Source organism: Rhinatrema bivittatum, chromosome 13, assembly GCF_901001135.1.
Source record: "Rhinatrema bivittatum chromosome 13, aRhiBiv1.1, whole genome shotgun sequence".
Lineage (NCBI taxonomy): Eukaryota > Metazoa > Chordata > Amphibia > Gymnophiona > Rhinatrematidae > Rhinatrema > Rhinatrema bivittatum.
In genome coordinates, this window is record NC_042627.1 from 20,162,820 (window position 1) to 20,179,062 (window position 16,243).

General features: G+C 38.9%; 1 protein-coding gene across 12 annotated transcripts in view; it reads right to left on the reverse strand.

Moving 5' to 3' along the window:
• The window catches only part of NEO1 (neogenin 1), a 598,116-nt gene that overhangs the window by 247,407 nt on the left and 334,466 nt on the right, over nt 1–16,243 (reverse strand). The gene's annotated exons all lie outside the window — the stretch shown is intronic.

Below are 16,243 nucleotides of genomic sequence, written 5' to 3' on the forward strand. Positions count from 1 at the left end.
GTGATATAGACTACCATCCTATTTCCTCTATGGTGAGTTGCCACTGAACACATGGCAGGGTGCTGCTGGCCTGTCACTTGACTGGTGGAAGGTGCTATAGGAACTTTTGATTGGGGAAAAGTCTTCCTATTTTCAACCCCTTTACTCTGGATTTTGAGTGGCAGCAGGGATCCCAGGCTAGTACTGCCATCCTCCTCGAAGCCACTGCTAGCAGGTGCTGCTGCATACCAACATTTGTCAGATGCCCCACTTGCTTCCCTTGACTGATATCCTTTCTGCAGGGAATACACTGAGCAAAGCGCGGGTCCCTCCTTCAATTTAAAGTGCCTCCATGATCTCTTCTCTAAATCTTTGGGGGCTGATACTGGCACTGGAGTTAAAGTTGAGGGTGGACCCTGAGGAAGAATGCCAGGGGCATCACTACCTTGCTGTCTGATCTTCCTGGGGGTTGCTCTCAACACTGTCAAAATCACTATCTCCGCCATCACCACACTGGAGACTAAGATGCTACTGATTAAGTCTACCAAATATTCTTCAGCTATTAGCTCTTCATTTTCTGATTCAGGGAATCCCAGACAAGATTCTTCCTCAGAATCAGTTGTTGAAAATACTTTGTCCATTGCCTCAGACATAGTAATCAATACAAAGGAGTAAGTTATTGGTTTTGGCTGTTGTACCTCTGCTGCCCCAATCTATGCCCCTGCCAGCCTTGAATGGCTCTCCTACCTTTTCTATTTGCTCCAAAACAAGAGGGAGAGGAAAGGATGGAGGTGGAACATGCTCTCCGAATTTCAATTGCTTCTGCTTTGAACTGTCTTCCACTCCTTACCATTCTATGGTTTAAAAAGTCTTTTTTCAGTTTAGGGGTAGGGCTGTGTTTTTTTTTTTTTTAATTACTGATACTATGCTGGGCTGGCTCTGCAGCAAATCCTCTATCCCTGACAAAGCTGCCATTCCCTCCTCTGCCTTTTCCTCTCAGTGGCATGATGGAATTTAATATGCACACTAGGGGTTTGAATATCACAAAGGAATTTGATACTGTACCGCTCCTCGGGGGTCTCTCTCTCATTCTTTTCTGGATCTCCGGACTATCACGTACTCGCTCCTCGAGGGCCTACCAGTCTATGTATTTATTTATTTATTTTGAAACTTTGCTATACCGTCGTTTAGTCATGCACCATCACAACGGTTTACAGGGAGGCACATACATTCATGATTGGGTAAAAATCTCTAACAAAGTACCAATAACATTTTGGTTACATTTTTACTAATAAAATTAAATAGGTGACATGGATCTTGTCCATTTATATGGTTACGGGGGTAACCATACAATTATTGTACTTTATACTGATTATCTATATTCTTAGTAGTTAAGTTGGAGAAAATAATAAAATATGCAAAAATGCATCTGGTGACTTTGTGCTGTGTGTTGAAGTTCATTTGCCTGTTCATTTATATTTCTTATTCTCCGCTCTCACTGTAAAATGCTTTTTTGAAAAGCCAAGTTTTTAAACTTTTTTTGAAGAGTTTTAAATCTCTCTGTAATCTTGTTTCGAGTGGCATTGTGTTCCATAGTATTGGACTGGCTAAAGATAGTGCTCTCTCTTTTACTTGGGTCAATCTAGCTGTCTTGACTGATTGGATGGTTAAAAGGGCTTTATTGGCTGATCTGAGATTTCTCTGGGGGACATGTAAGCGTAGTGCTGTGTTTAACCAGTCTGCTTTTTCTTCGTTGATTAGTTTGTGAATCGTGCAGTGTTTTATATTGAACTCTTTGTTCTATTGGTAGCCAATGTAATTCGGCAAGTGTTTGGGTGATGTGGTCTCTTTTGGTTTTCCCAGTAAGTATTCTGGCAGCAGAGTTTTGTAGGATTTGTAGTGGTCTAATTGTTGAATATGGTAATCCCAGAAAAAGTGTGTTACAGTAATCTGTGCTAGTGAATATGAGTGCCTGTAGGACTGTTCTAAAGTGTGCTTGTGTTAGCAAGGGATTTAGCCTCCGGAGGATCATAAGTTTAGCATAGCCTTCTTTAACTTTTAGCGATATGTGTTGCCTAAGGCTGAGTTTCGTGTCAATTATTACTCCTAGGTTTCGAGCTTTCTCGGCTATATCTATTTTCTGATCATTTTTAAGTATGATGGGGTTTTGAATCAACTCAATGTTTTTTCGTTCAAGATGTATAAATTCTGTTTTTTCTATGTTAATCACTAATTCCATCTGGTTTAGTAGTTGTTTAATTATATCTAGGTACATCATTGCTAGATTTAAAGTTTTTTCAATTGTTTCATCTACGGGCAAGATTAGTTGAATGTCATCTGCATATATATAATATATGATACCTAGTCCTGCCAGGAGGTGGCATAGGGGTAGCATGTAGATGTTAAAGAGTGTCGCTGAGAGGGCTGATCCCTGGGGCACACCTGTTTTTAGTTTAATTTTGTCTGAAATTGTATTTTTTATCTGTACTTGAAAAAATCTATTATCCTGTACCACGGACCTTTGGTCCCACCATCTCACTACCAGGAAGACGCATACACTCCTGTGAGTATCTCTACGATCCAGTGCTCCAACTCCACCCACCAGGCTCAGCGTTGCCTGTACCGCAGGTCCCCACCTCTCGAACATCTGGGTGAGATTCTACATCTGAGACTGATGAACGTATTGGCACCTCATGGACCTCAGTGCCTTACCTTCCTGCTTCATACCATCTATCTACAGCAGTACAATAAAGCCTTCCATTCATTCCGTGTCTGCTGAGTTTAGCCTATCACTGTGGTTCCCCACGGGGCCTCTCCCCGTGGGCGGAGTCATCTCTACAGCGACCAAGGCTCCACAATGCCACAAACACAACAGCCTAAAGCCTTTTACTATGTTCCTACAGTTTATTTTCTGCTCTAAAATTTGTCTTGCTAAGCAACTTTAGACCACAGTGTCACAGAAGCGTTTTTCTCCTCCTGAATTTGATTTCATGGGCAAAATGCTTTGCATCATCCAGTCAAAGTTAATATATCCATATTTTATAGCTTCCGTACCACAAATTAATACATATGTGCTAACTGACTCAGTATCACCTTCATCTTGTCCTCTCAGAACAGAGATAAAGATCTCAATTCTGCAAAATTCCTGAAAGTTGCATAACAGCCAAATATATAGTTATTTGACCAGAAACATGTTTTCTCATACAATAAAACATATTCAGGTTGCTATAGAGATACTTGCCTCTTCCTAGCAGAAACTTATTGTTATACATAATTTTCTGGATCTCAGAATTGTACAGAACAGGACAATATATTCAGCAAAAATGAATATACGAGGTGTATTTATATATTGCCATTTGAAACAGTTCTAAGCGGTATTCCGCATTTTATATACTGTTAACTTTACCTACCATATATGTTGCCCAACAATCAAATTCTAATATATTATAACTAAAAAACATATATAAACTAAACTATTCTTGTAGCCATGATGATACAGTTGAGAATTTCACATAAAACAGGTTGCATCTATCAGTGGATTGTAAAAATACTTTTGTCAATGAACAGAGAGCATCACTAAAATTTAGCAACATTAGAAGGTAAATGTAAACTCCTCATAAGTTGTCAAGCAAGAAGTAGGATTGTTTGAAGTACTTTACCTAAATGGCCAAATTTAGCAATTTTACAGGTTTATGATTATTGTAGAAAGAAATTTGGCAAGTTTTACAAAGACCGGAGACTTATATCAGTTCTGTAAGTTACGTTTTTTTGTTTAATGCAGCAGTAGAATCTGGAAAATATTCAAACACTTACATACTCATATTATTTGTCAAACCACTGCCAATATTAAAGCAGTTTTCAAATGAAATACTGTTATAAAAACTCTTTACCCTGTCTTCCTTGCCCTGCAAATACTGTTTGACAGGAAAAGAAAAAGATAGGTCAGGTTTAGAGTTCCACATGCTTTAACAGAGTACAAAACAAAACATGATGCAAACAAGCAAGCAATGATTTTTGTTACAAACTATTGGTTCCCTTGTTGTCTCGTTAAATTCACATAGGCTTATAAATGATACATGACACTGAAGAGCAGTCTGTAATGATCATGAGCTGTTGCATCCAAAATGTACAGCATGACACAAAGCTCCAACTTGTGTGGTTCTGGCAGAGCTGTCAACTCCCCTCTTTCTTTAGAGAGACTCCTCCCTCTTCAGTTGGCCAAAAAACACTTTTTTTCAGACTGTTCCCTCTTCAAAAACTAATTTAATACACTTCAACAGAAGATTAATATATATTCCACTTGGGAGTGTTAAATCCTGGCATGTATGCCCTGGTGGCTGCCATAAAGGTTTTCTCTGTCCTTTCACACATCCTGTACATTAAGATTTCTATATAGTTTCTCAAATGTTAATCATCAATCAAGCAACAGCCTGCCTTAGCTTTGAAAAGCAAGATCACGCCATGAGTAGAGAACGAAGAGATGTGCTTTTATAATCTGTGGGTGGGTAAGATTTACTGCAAGCTTGGAAATTTAATGCTGCTTTTAAGTGCCATATCTCAATTCTCATGAGACAAATAGCTCGTGGATTTATACTTCTGAGAAAGGGACCAGCATGTTCATGAAAGTTTGTGCAGTGCATCTTTTCTGCTGACCAATATAAAGATCTTACAACTTAAAATGTTTCCTGCTAGGGATATGAATAAACTTTTGGCCCAGTCATATTCCTTCCACTTAACACATGATCTACTGCAACAAGTAAATTGATAAAGCAATGTGCAGCATTAAATACCAAACGAAGATTCTGTTTAACAGGAAAAGGATTATTAATATTGTTAGCTCTGCAGGCATCCTTCAAATCTTGATTCTTCACACTGCCTGTGCCTCATAAGGACATAGGAAAATATTTTTTCAAAACATTACTCTATTGCTGGTCAGGTCTTTATGCTTAGGTAAATAATTGTTTCCTCATTTTTGGTGTATCCAGTATTATCTCAGAGTAGGATTCACAGCAACTTGGGGAAATTATCTTCCAAATGCTGCAAATGATGCCCTTTATTTTTTGTAAAATATTTTTTGTAAAATATTAATGGAATCCCGTGGTCCTGCTTTGTACATATTTGGAGGAATAAGCTTTGTCTGCATTAGTTGAATATGCTCTAAATTACTGTAAGTGTGCTCAAAGAAAACTGTCTTGTATGATTCTGTGATTAAAGATTTAATCTACCTCAATTGGAAGTCTTAGAAGCAAGCAGACCCTTTTATCTATTGTCATAAGAGATAAATATTTATTCAAATATTTGATTACATGTTCTCAAATGTCTGAGAACAGATAATCAGAATGTGTACATACACATCCTATAGATCAAAATAATATAGGATGTCCCCTGGTCAGACTGAATCAAAGAATGAAAAAAATCCACCTCCAAATGCTGAAACTGCATAGACCTATACAAGATTTAGTAGGTCTCAAATGGGTCTGAAGACCCTGACCTTCCCTTTGAGATTCAAAAGCGGTTGGAAAAAGGTCATGCACATCTTTGTGTCACAGGGACAGATATCCATAGCACAAATTCTCACAAGCTCATTTCAGTGTCTGCTCCAATGCTGTCAACCTTTCTCTTTCCTTGGAGAATGCTCAGGGAATAGTATCTGGGCAGGTTTGAGAATGCTGTGAAAAAACTCCTTTTCAAATGTCCAGGACACAAACATCCGCAATTATGTTTTCCATACTAAGAAGAAACTTTGCAGACTTCCTCCTACTTGATGAGAAAGGCTGTTCTAAGAGTAAGAATGAAGTTGCTACCTAACCGGAGAAGTCTTACAACACTACTTATCCAGCTAAGTTAGATAGCCAGATACATCCAGAAGGTGCTACTTAACTGGCTATCTGACTTAGCTGAATAAGTGGCATTTTAAGGCTTTGCCACTACTCAGATAAATCGTCACTTATCCGGATAACTGCAATATTTATTTGTACGTTATTTTTATCCAATAACTGCAATATTTGTGCATTTTTACATTTTCGTGCATGTTATAGGGTGCATTTATGTATATTTTATTGCCTGCACATATCATAAAATACATGAATTACATGCACCTATCTTCCCTATGTTTATGTTACACTTTTTTTTTTCTTAACACTCTACATCATTTTCCTTGTGTTTTCCATATTTTAAACAATCATCTTGACATAACTTGTAATTCTTTTGATATCAGGACATATGTTACATTTAAGAAAATAGCTAAAAGCGTGTTATGAGACTCACCAAACATCCTTGAATTTAGCCATTTACTAAATTTAAACTGCAATGGGTATTCTCTGGTTGACTTGAAAATCCTAGCATTTGGGAAAACTTTCAAACAGTTGTACAATCAGACAGGCTGACATCACCATTAGTTTTGTTTTTGTAAAGACAGACATGAATAAAACCAGTCCTCAAGGGAAAGAACTGTGTAGAGAATCTCATTTAAAACCTCTCGCATGAAACAGTCAACTAACAAATGTTTGGTTAAAATTTCTTCCTACAATATGAAGAGAACTTTTCAAAGCTCTCAAAGCATTATCTGCTGCAATTAGAGACTTCAGAACATAAAACATGTTTCATCTGCAAATGAAAAATATAAAAGTTAACTGAAATGTCATAATGGGGTAACTTTCAAACCGCCCACCATAGATACACAGATAGGCTTTGCATCAATTTTCATGTATGTTGAGTGATACTAAAAATAAAAGCTATAACCAGAAATTCCACCCCCACCAAAAGATTCCTTAAAACAGAGGTTACCAACCTTTTTTGTGTCATGGAACACCTGGTATTCAGCTCACTTCATCATCGCACACGAGCACCTTCCCTATCCCCCACCCCCCTGGTATCATAATTCTCTATTCTTCCCCCTCCCCAAACTCTGCATCATCGCATTCCCTTCACTCTCTTAGCCCTGTTCCTGCATCATCACCTTTTCTCTTCCCTCTCCTCCCATCTCTTCCCTCCACTGCAATCCTCATCTTCTTTCAACCACCCTTGGCATCATCACCTTCTCCTCCCATCCCTCTCCCTCTATCCCCCCCCCCTCCCAGCATCATCACCTTCTCTTTTCTCTCTACCCACTGGCATAAACATTATCTCTTCCCTTTTCTCTCCCTTCTACCCCCAGCATCATCACCTTATCTTTTCTCTCTACCCACTGGCATAAACATTATCTCTTCCCTTTTCTCTCCCTTCTACCCCCAGCATCATCACCTTCTCTTTCCTTTTTTATTACCCTCACCCCCTGGGTAATATCTTCCCCTCCCCTCTCTCTTTCTCCACCATCCTGGCATCATCACCATCACCTTCCCCTTCCTACCCTCTGCCTCCACCCCCTGACAATCTCCATCAGCCTCCCTTTCCTACCCTCTCCTTCCACCCTTCCCCTGATATAATCTCCATCAATCTCTCCTACCCGCTCACTCCACTCCACCTCTCCCCTCACCAATCACCTTCCCTTTCCTACAATCTCATTGACATCAGTACTTTCTCTCTCTTTCCTTACCTTCCCATTTCTCTCCCCCAAGTCCCAGCCTTCCTAGAAAATTCAGCTGCCTCTTCCAGCAGTAATTACCTGGTGCTACCTTCTTTCTTCTATGCCTGCTTCCCTTTGTAATCGGAACAGCATGGGGCCAGCAGGATTTGTGAGACTACTGGGTCCCCCATGCCATTTCAAATGCGGAACAGAGCCAGCATAGGGGGAAACAGAAGCAACAGCAGATAAGTCCTGCTCTCTGACTCCCCCTGCTGGTGGGAGGATATCCTGCAGGCCAGCTGTTGGGGGGGGGGGGGGAGAGAGAGAGAGTACTCCTGAGCTATAGCCATGGCACACTAGCTGCCTTATAAGACACAACCACCTGGTTTCCCCATAAAATTTACAATTATTATAGTCAATAGAAAAAAATGGAGTGTTTGATCATTTCCTGGCCAGAGAAGACAAAGATCAACTAGGACCTAAAGGAATGTAACAGGAATTAAAATGTGGCAGACTAGATGAGCATTATATTGCCTTTCTGCATTGTTACCTTAGATACCGATACCTTAGATAATCGATTTACAAAACCTCATACCTCGACCTCAGGATCCCATTACAGCTACATTCATCCTCCCGTCCGTTGAGATCAGCACAAAAAGGCTCTCTAAAAACCCCTCCACTCAAAATATCTACAAACAAAAGAGCCTTCTCCACAGCAGATCCTAACCAATGGAACTCTCTCCCTTCAGATCTTAGGCTCGAACAATGCCCCATCACATTCAAGAAAAGACTTAAAACCTGGCTTTTCACACAAGCCTACGCATGAGTTGGACCTTACAACACCATCCCTTCCTGAACAATTTCATTTTATCCCACTTCGCTTAATAATACTAGTATTAATTGCAAATCTTTCTTGCCAATTCTCAACTACTTGATTCATGATTCATTCTAATCGCTAGTATATAAGATTGCTGTTATTTAAACTAATGTTTTTATAATGTGTTATTTAATTCAATTTTCTCCAAGTTCCTCATCTTCCTTGTTCTCTGTAAGACTCACTTGTTAAGTCATTTCCATGTTATATGTAAACCGAAGTGATTAGTAACTTTGTTACCAGAACCTCGGTATATAAAAAAAATGCTAAATAAATAAATACCGGTGGGAACTTTACTTTCTGCTATTGCAAAATTGTATGAGGCAACCTTGGTAGGAAAGGTTAACTGACAAGATACAAGTATGAAGGCTAACTTAGGATAGCCCTTTGGCCTAACCAGAGTTGGCCGGGTAAATCAGCCTGCTAACTATGAATATCGAGTTAACCGGTTATAAGTTATCCAGCTGACTCCTCTCTGATCCACTCATTCCCTGACCCTGACTTGTCTAGCTAAAATCTTAGCTGGCTAAGCCTTTAGGAAGCTAAGTGGTGCCTACTGACCATAGCTGGATATTCAGCTGTGCCACTTAGCTGGCTAAGTGCTATTTAGAACATCAAACTCAGTACCGTATGTTTTAACTATTATATGTAATCTCTATGCTTATTGATTATGGCTGTTTTATTGTTACCCACACTGAACATTGTGGAGTCTGCGGAATATAAGAATTTTAAAAATAAATAAATAAAATAATCGGTCCTTGTGTTTGCTAAATTCTGTGTTTCTATATCACTTATGTTTCTTGGGAGCAATTTTCAAACTGCCTGCTTCGAAGCAAAGTCTGTGGGTACTTTTAAACCTTGGACTTTGTACTAAATTTCAAATAGAAATTCCTTTCCCTTCAAAATTGCAGCAAGGACTTTTGAACCTTTTATAGACAAGTTGAGTTTTGTGGAAAATAACACATAGATACAATCTACACATTTTCTGATCCCACCCAAAATACTGCCCCAGGACTATCTCCCCCAGACTTAAAAATAAATACATTGTGGAGTTCCATGTGTACATTTAGCTAAACTGAGTGAAGGCATTTTTCAGAAATCAAAATTTACTAGGACAATTCCCATTTACCAATGTAAAAGGCTTTGAAAATTGCCCTCCTTGAAATAAATATCATAGGAGCTACTCACATGGGTCATTGCATATCTATAATTAATGAAGATATTCAGTCTTATGATAACATGAGCTAAAATATTGTTTCTGTAAGTTAAATTAACTCAAGTCAGCAGCTGCAGATAAGAGAAAAATGTTTAAATACTGACAGGAATAAATCAATATGGATGGGAACACTATAGTACACAAAAATTAACATTATGCTGCACTATTTCTTTTTCAAATATATGGAGCCAGTTCAAACAAACTACAGCTGTACACTTTAAAATAAGAATATTTTAACAAAATGTAATATACTACATGTGCATTGGAAATACTAAACTTCTAGGCAATAACTAAGGCCTGGATTCTCTAAGGGCGGTCCTGCGATAGCCAGCAGTGATCGCACCGAATAACTACACCATAAAAGGTGTAGTTATTTGACGCGAAACTGGCAGCGATAAGGAATCCTACCTTTCACCGCCAGCGATGTGTCCGCAGCGTCGGCCCCGGTGCTGTCCTGACTCCTCCTCTTCCGGGGCCGACTCCGCCCCGAGCTAGCTATCGCGCGCGAAAAGTCCCTTTTCGCGTGGAATAGCGTTAGAGAATGTCCCCCTAAGTCTATTAACCTTAATACTTTCAACACAGTCAAGACACAAGCAGCTGTTAATATCACACTGATATTTAGCTTGTATAAAAAACTTCATCTTTTAGCAATCATCACTTTTTCTTGCTATAGTATTCCATGTTAAATTATCAACATGACACCTCAAGGCTTGAGTTTAAAAGTACTTGTCTGTTATATGGCTGGTTCTGTAATCACTATAGTCCACTCATAAGTTTTATTCAAATTGCTAGGAATCATTAAAATTTAATGTGAATAATTGTTTCGACGCAGAAAGATCACCCTTGAAGGAGGACTGGTAGATGGTGAGAGCAGTCCGAAACACGGCTCCGTGTCGGGTCATCAGCACTGAGATCATCGTTATGGTTCAGGACTAATACTTATGATTCACACATCGAAGCACTTAAGATAAGCTGAAATTTTAAGTGATGGATTTACACAAGGCATAATGTTATTTTCTGGCTAAAGAAGCCTATGACTTTGTGAGTTTTAACCGCATAAGAAAAAACACTTAAAAAATATTTTTTCATCAATATGACGTATGATTATATATAAGGCCGAGTTAAATAGGCGAAAGCCCTTACGAGGAAGCCTATTATGATGGTCATTTCTGAAGATTGTTAGCTGTGCAGCGTCAATAATATCCAGCTTAAGGTGAAGAGCACTGGGTTATTCTATTAACATTGGTTTACCCCCAACACTTTTTCGACTATAATATTAAGTCCTACTCTATTGGTTTTGAGTTTAAAAGAGTCATTTAAAAATTCTCTTAAAGCCATTGAGTCTTCAGTTTCATCCTCAAAGGAATGAAACATGTAGAAGTGATCCATTTTAAGTACAAGCCACACTGTCTTGCTGCTTTACCTGAAGTTTATAGTGGCTGCAAAAGGATTTTTCATCTTTTTTTTTTTTACACATTAAGCATCACAAATTGAAGAATTGGCTGGAATACATAGTTTGAAATGACAGTCAAAGCTCAATAAAAATGTTATCTAGAAAACTTTTTTTTTTTTTTTTTTTTTTTTTAATCTCTGCAGCTGCTCATCCAGATTAAAGGAATCAAATTCCCTTTCTTCCAAATTATCCCATTATCTATCCTCTAAAACTTTTATTCCATAATTATAACTACATTATCTCGATAACCTGACCACTGCCGACTCTTCACTTAATTTCAGTAATACTTCAGAAATTTAAACTAGGGCCATGTCAGTAAAATGTTAAACTTTAAAGTGACAGTGCTACTAAACATGTTTTAATACTGTAGTTCTGAAGCTAGACTATGTCCATTTAAAGATTTCCATTTCTATTTCATTTTTGAGTAAAATAAAGGTCTGAAATTTTTGAAAGCTAGTCCTCATCCTCTCTGATCATTACGGATCAAGGTATATCAATGGGAGTGCGGCACTATGACGACACAAATTTATATTAACTTTAACCAACAAATTAAGACCAATCCCACAATCCCAGTGGGAGCACTTTGAGGAGAGGATTAACTTGCTGGTGGCTGGAAAGAATCAATTATTACTGCTTGGAGACATTTTTAAAACTTACAAGTATAGGGGAGAACTAAACTATTGGGGTATATTATTTAGTGTGTTTTATTTTAAATAGGTAGTCAAAATCAGGCAGCAAACAGAAATTTGTGTGTTTGTATTTCCCAACCCTTCCACCCACTCCTAGCTCATCCTTTAATTTATAGGCAAGTGTCACCTTCACACTTAAAAATAAAATTAAAAAAAAAAATTTGCCTTTTAACAAACCCCCAGAGGGTTTACAATCTAAGGCCTATATTTACTAAGGTTTTTTCCCATAATGTGACTATAGGAAAAATGCTTGGTAAATTACGTCCTAAATTTGTACTTGAGGCAATGGAGAGAGGTGTCTTGCCCAAGATCCCTGGTTCTCATTGCACTACTCTTAACCACCAGGGCCAGTGCAAGAGTATTTGGCTTCCTTGGCAAATCTTCAGTTATGCACCCTCTCTCCCATGCTTACTTATTGGTGACAGCTTCAGCACAACGCTCTCGCCTACCGGTGGTAGTGGCTTCAGTACAGTGTTCCCTTTTTTTGGCAGAATTGGCTCAGGAATTGCATGCTTTTGGACCTCACTCTGGCAAGATTTGTGTGTTTTCCGAAAATGCACAGTACAGAAACTCTTTATTATCTGTGATTAACTTCTTATGAGAAATGGATTTGGGTGACTATGTTACTTGGATTCTTTTAGACGAATCCACAGCTTTTGACTCTAAGGACCACAATATACTGTTAAAGCTCCTGGTAATAGAGGAGGGGATTTTAAGACGGATTAAGTCTTAAGAATGACCAGTTACAAGTTAGATTAAATGGGCAACAGTCCGCTATCTCTAGCCTTTCCTTCCTTCCAGCAGTCTATGCCTCCAAGTTTAATTTCCCTGTTAAATGTAACTTTGCTTTTTCATGTTCAACCTTTTGTTTTTGGTTACTGTTCTTGGTTCAGTTCCCCTATTCGATGTGAACCGACCTGATATGGTCTCTACTATGAAGGTCGGTATAGAAAAGTGTTAATTAAATAAATAAATAAATAAATCTTGGAGGTAAATTTATGTAGGAGTTCCACAGGGCTCAGCATTATCATCAGTTTTGTTTAATATATACCAACAATCATCGTGTTTGTCGATTGCTAGGTTTGGTATAGAATTTAAGTTCTATGCAGATGAAATTCAGTTAATGTGAGAAATTACATTAAAGCCTCAATTCAAATTTTATCTAGTTTGTTTCAGGCTGTTAATACTTGATGAAAACAAAATAGGTTAATACTAAATGTTGCCAAGATTAAAGTTGTGTGGGTAAGTCATTCTCCAGCTCCTGTAGACCTGAGTGGCATGCAGATTGATGGTACCACTTTGCGTCGTTCAGAGATAGTACGCGATCTGGGAGTATTATAAGACTTCCAGTTGACTAAAACCTCAAGAGCATTTAACTGTCAGCATTTTTTTAAGCTTACATTCTAACTATTGACTACTGTAACTCATATGCAGGACGTCGCAAGTGTCATCAAAAAGCCCTGCAATTACTTCAAAATGCTGTAGTGCAATTGGTTGTAAATTGCTCACCTAGAGATTATATTACCCCAATACTGCACCAGCTTCACTGGTTACTTATGATCCAAAGGACTGATTTTAAAATTCTCTCTTTTGTTTTTAAATGTTTTTATGTTGATGTTCCTCAATTTTATCAGAATTGTTAGAGAGCTGTGTACCAAATCGGCCACTGCATTCTTTTAAGATAGTAAGTGTGGAAATATAGTCATTGGAGACATTGTTTGTTTTTAGTTTTGATATTTGTAAACTTGTAAACAGTTATGATGGTTATATCCAAATAGTGGTATATAAATGTTTTTAAATAAATAAAATAAATTAATTCTTCTAAAAAAGTTGTTGATGGTTCAAACATTGAAGGTGGCACACCATCAAGAAACTTGAAGATGTGCCTTTTCAGAGTTTGATCCCAATACTACAGAATACTTTGCCATATGCAGTTCATGTTTCTGAGGATTATAAACATTTTTGTCGATGTGAAGGATTTCTTATTTCTGCAAGCTTTTGGACAATGTTTCATTTTGTATATGTTATTTTAACACATGTGTTTTTGTTTTTTGTTTAATTTTGTATTTATTGAATTTTTAAACATATTACAAGAATTCTCTTGCCATTAGCAATTACAGAGCTTCATACATCAATACATACATTGATGTACCTAAAAATCAAATTAAGTAATATCACTTATTTAAAGGAAATCCATTAAATTCAGCTCCATACATAAGGCAAATATTTTGAGAAGCATTGTATCATGAGCAATCTAAAGAATAAGCAAATGTTGCTTACCTGATGTAACAGGTGTTCTCACAGGACAGCAGGATGTTAGTCCTCACAAATGGGTGACATCGAGGATGGAGCCCTGTACGGAAAACTTTTCTGTCAAAGTTTCAACAAGCTTTGACTGACACTGGCACACTGGGTGCACTGAGCATGCCCAGCCTGCAATTATCCCTGTGAGCCACAGGTGTCTCCCTCAGTCTCGTCTTATAGCTAAAAAGCGCAAGCGAAACTAAAATAAAAGTATACAGACCCAACTCCGCGGGGTGGCGGGCGGGTTTCGTGAGGACTAACATCCTGCTGTCCTGTGAGAACACCTGTTACATCAGGTAAGCAACATTTGCTTTCTCACAGGACAAGCAGGATGGTAGTCCTCACAAATGGGTGAGTACCGAGCTGAGGATGCCCGGGAATGCACCAGATACACCGCAGATGCGCAAAGGCGTAACGACTGAGGTGGAAATGGGAACGGAGGGCATCCGCAACACCATAATGGGTTCGTGGAAGGATGTTGGGTAGTGAATTGAAAAAAGTAAGAGTAGGCGGACTGGCCAAACATGGAGCATGCCGGCTAGTCAAATGTAAGCAATAATAGGCTGCGAAGGTATGGAGAGGACTCCAGGCTGCAACCTGATAAAAAAGTACAAGCAGCAGTAACCAAAGGGAAGCTGTTAAGGCTAAGACGGACACAACAGTATGTGGATACCCACAGTGTTGTAGTGAAATGTCTGCTTGTTGGTAGGAAAGGAAATATAGACCACTTAATCAGAAGGATTAGGTCTGTGTGGCCACTGGAAGTAGCAGCTTGACCCTTGCATGAAGGAAAGAGTCAAGTGGAATTCACATGGAATGCAGTGCAATGTAGATAGAATGTAAGCGCAGCATTACTGTCCAGGAATGTGGAAAACCCACTCTCTCCCTAGGGCGAGAGAGAGAGGTTAGGAAAAATTAATAGAGTATTTCCTGAGGAAAGGAGATACAACATCTACCTGAAAAGGATAGAAAGTTGAATGCGTAGAACTACTCAGTGGCAGAGGAACGGAGTCAGGTGAGTATGGAAAGAGTGCATAACTCACGGACCCTGCTGGCAGGAATGACATTAAGAGGGAAAGAAGTTCCCTTGCCAAACTGTGGAAGAGAGGAATGGAAAGGCTCAAACGTAGAATGTATGAGACTTATAAGGAGAATATATATGTTCATTCCGTGATTAGAGAAATAGAGGCGGCTTGATCAGTGGATAATCCATGGGAAGCCGACTCAGAGAGGATTACCGAAAACGGGAACCCAACTCCCAAAACGATACACCTCCTAAGAGAAAGGTGTATCTATGTGGAGGATGTCTGGAGAACAGAATCCGAGGGAGTAAGAAAAAATGGTGGAAAAGTAAAAGGGGTAATACCTCTTTTTTTTTTTTTAGCGTCAGGAGGTAAAGCCTGCCATATTAAACGGCAAGATTTATGTTTAGAAGGTTATGTGACGCTACCAGAACCTAAGAACATCAGTAAGTCTATGATTTGGGACTGACTGGTGAGGGAATAAAAGGTTACTGATATGATGGATTGAGAAGTATGGGAAGCATACTGATCTCAGTCAGGGAGTGGGGAAAAGAATACTGAACCCCATCCCAGTTCAACATTAGAAGAATGCTGGCTACGAGAGGCAGCAGAAGAGATATATTGAAGAGGCCTTTGATGGAAGAAAAGGCATCTAAGGGAACGCATAGGAAACATGTGCAGGGAGCAGAACCTGTGCATCGTATGGAATGATGCAGACGCCGAGGAAAGTTTAGTTAAACTCAGCGTTAAAAGATTTGCCCTGTACACATGTAATTGAGACCATTCGAGAGGATAGAACCTACGTGGAGAAGGTCTGATAGAGCGTTCATTAAATCTCTTAGATATGTGGCCCAAGGTCGCATGAAGTGAACAAGGGCCAAGGGTAGAGCTGTGCAGCTGTCTAGCAGAGCAGCTAAGAGGTAATGCGTGCTTATGAGTTGGAAAGCACATTGTCCCTATGCTGTCTGTCTGTATGCACAAAGAATTGTTGCAAAAGGAGTATTGGAAGGCATAAGGGCATAACTCATGGGTGCAACGTCCAGGAAGTTTATGAGAAACTATGCTGGAGTGCAATAGATGCATAATGGGTTGAAAGCTTTCAGGAGAAACTTTATAACCCTAAGGAATTGCGAGCATGAGTCAAAGGAGACTAGGTCCTAGTTCGAACTGGGATAAGAATCAGGGACGAAAGCAATGAAACC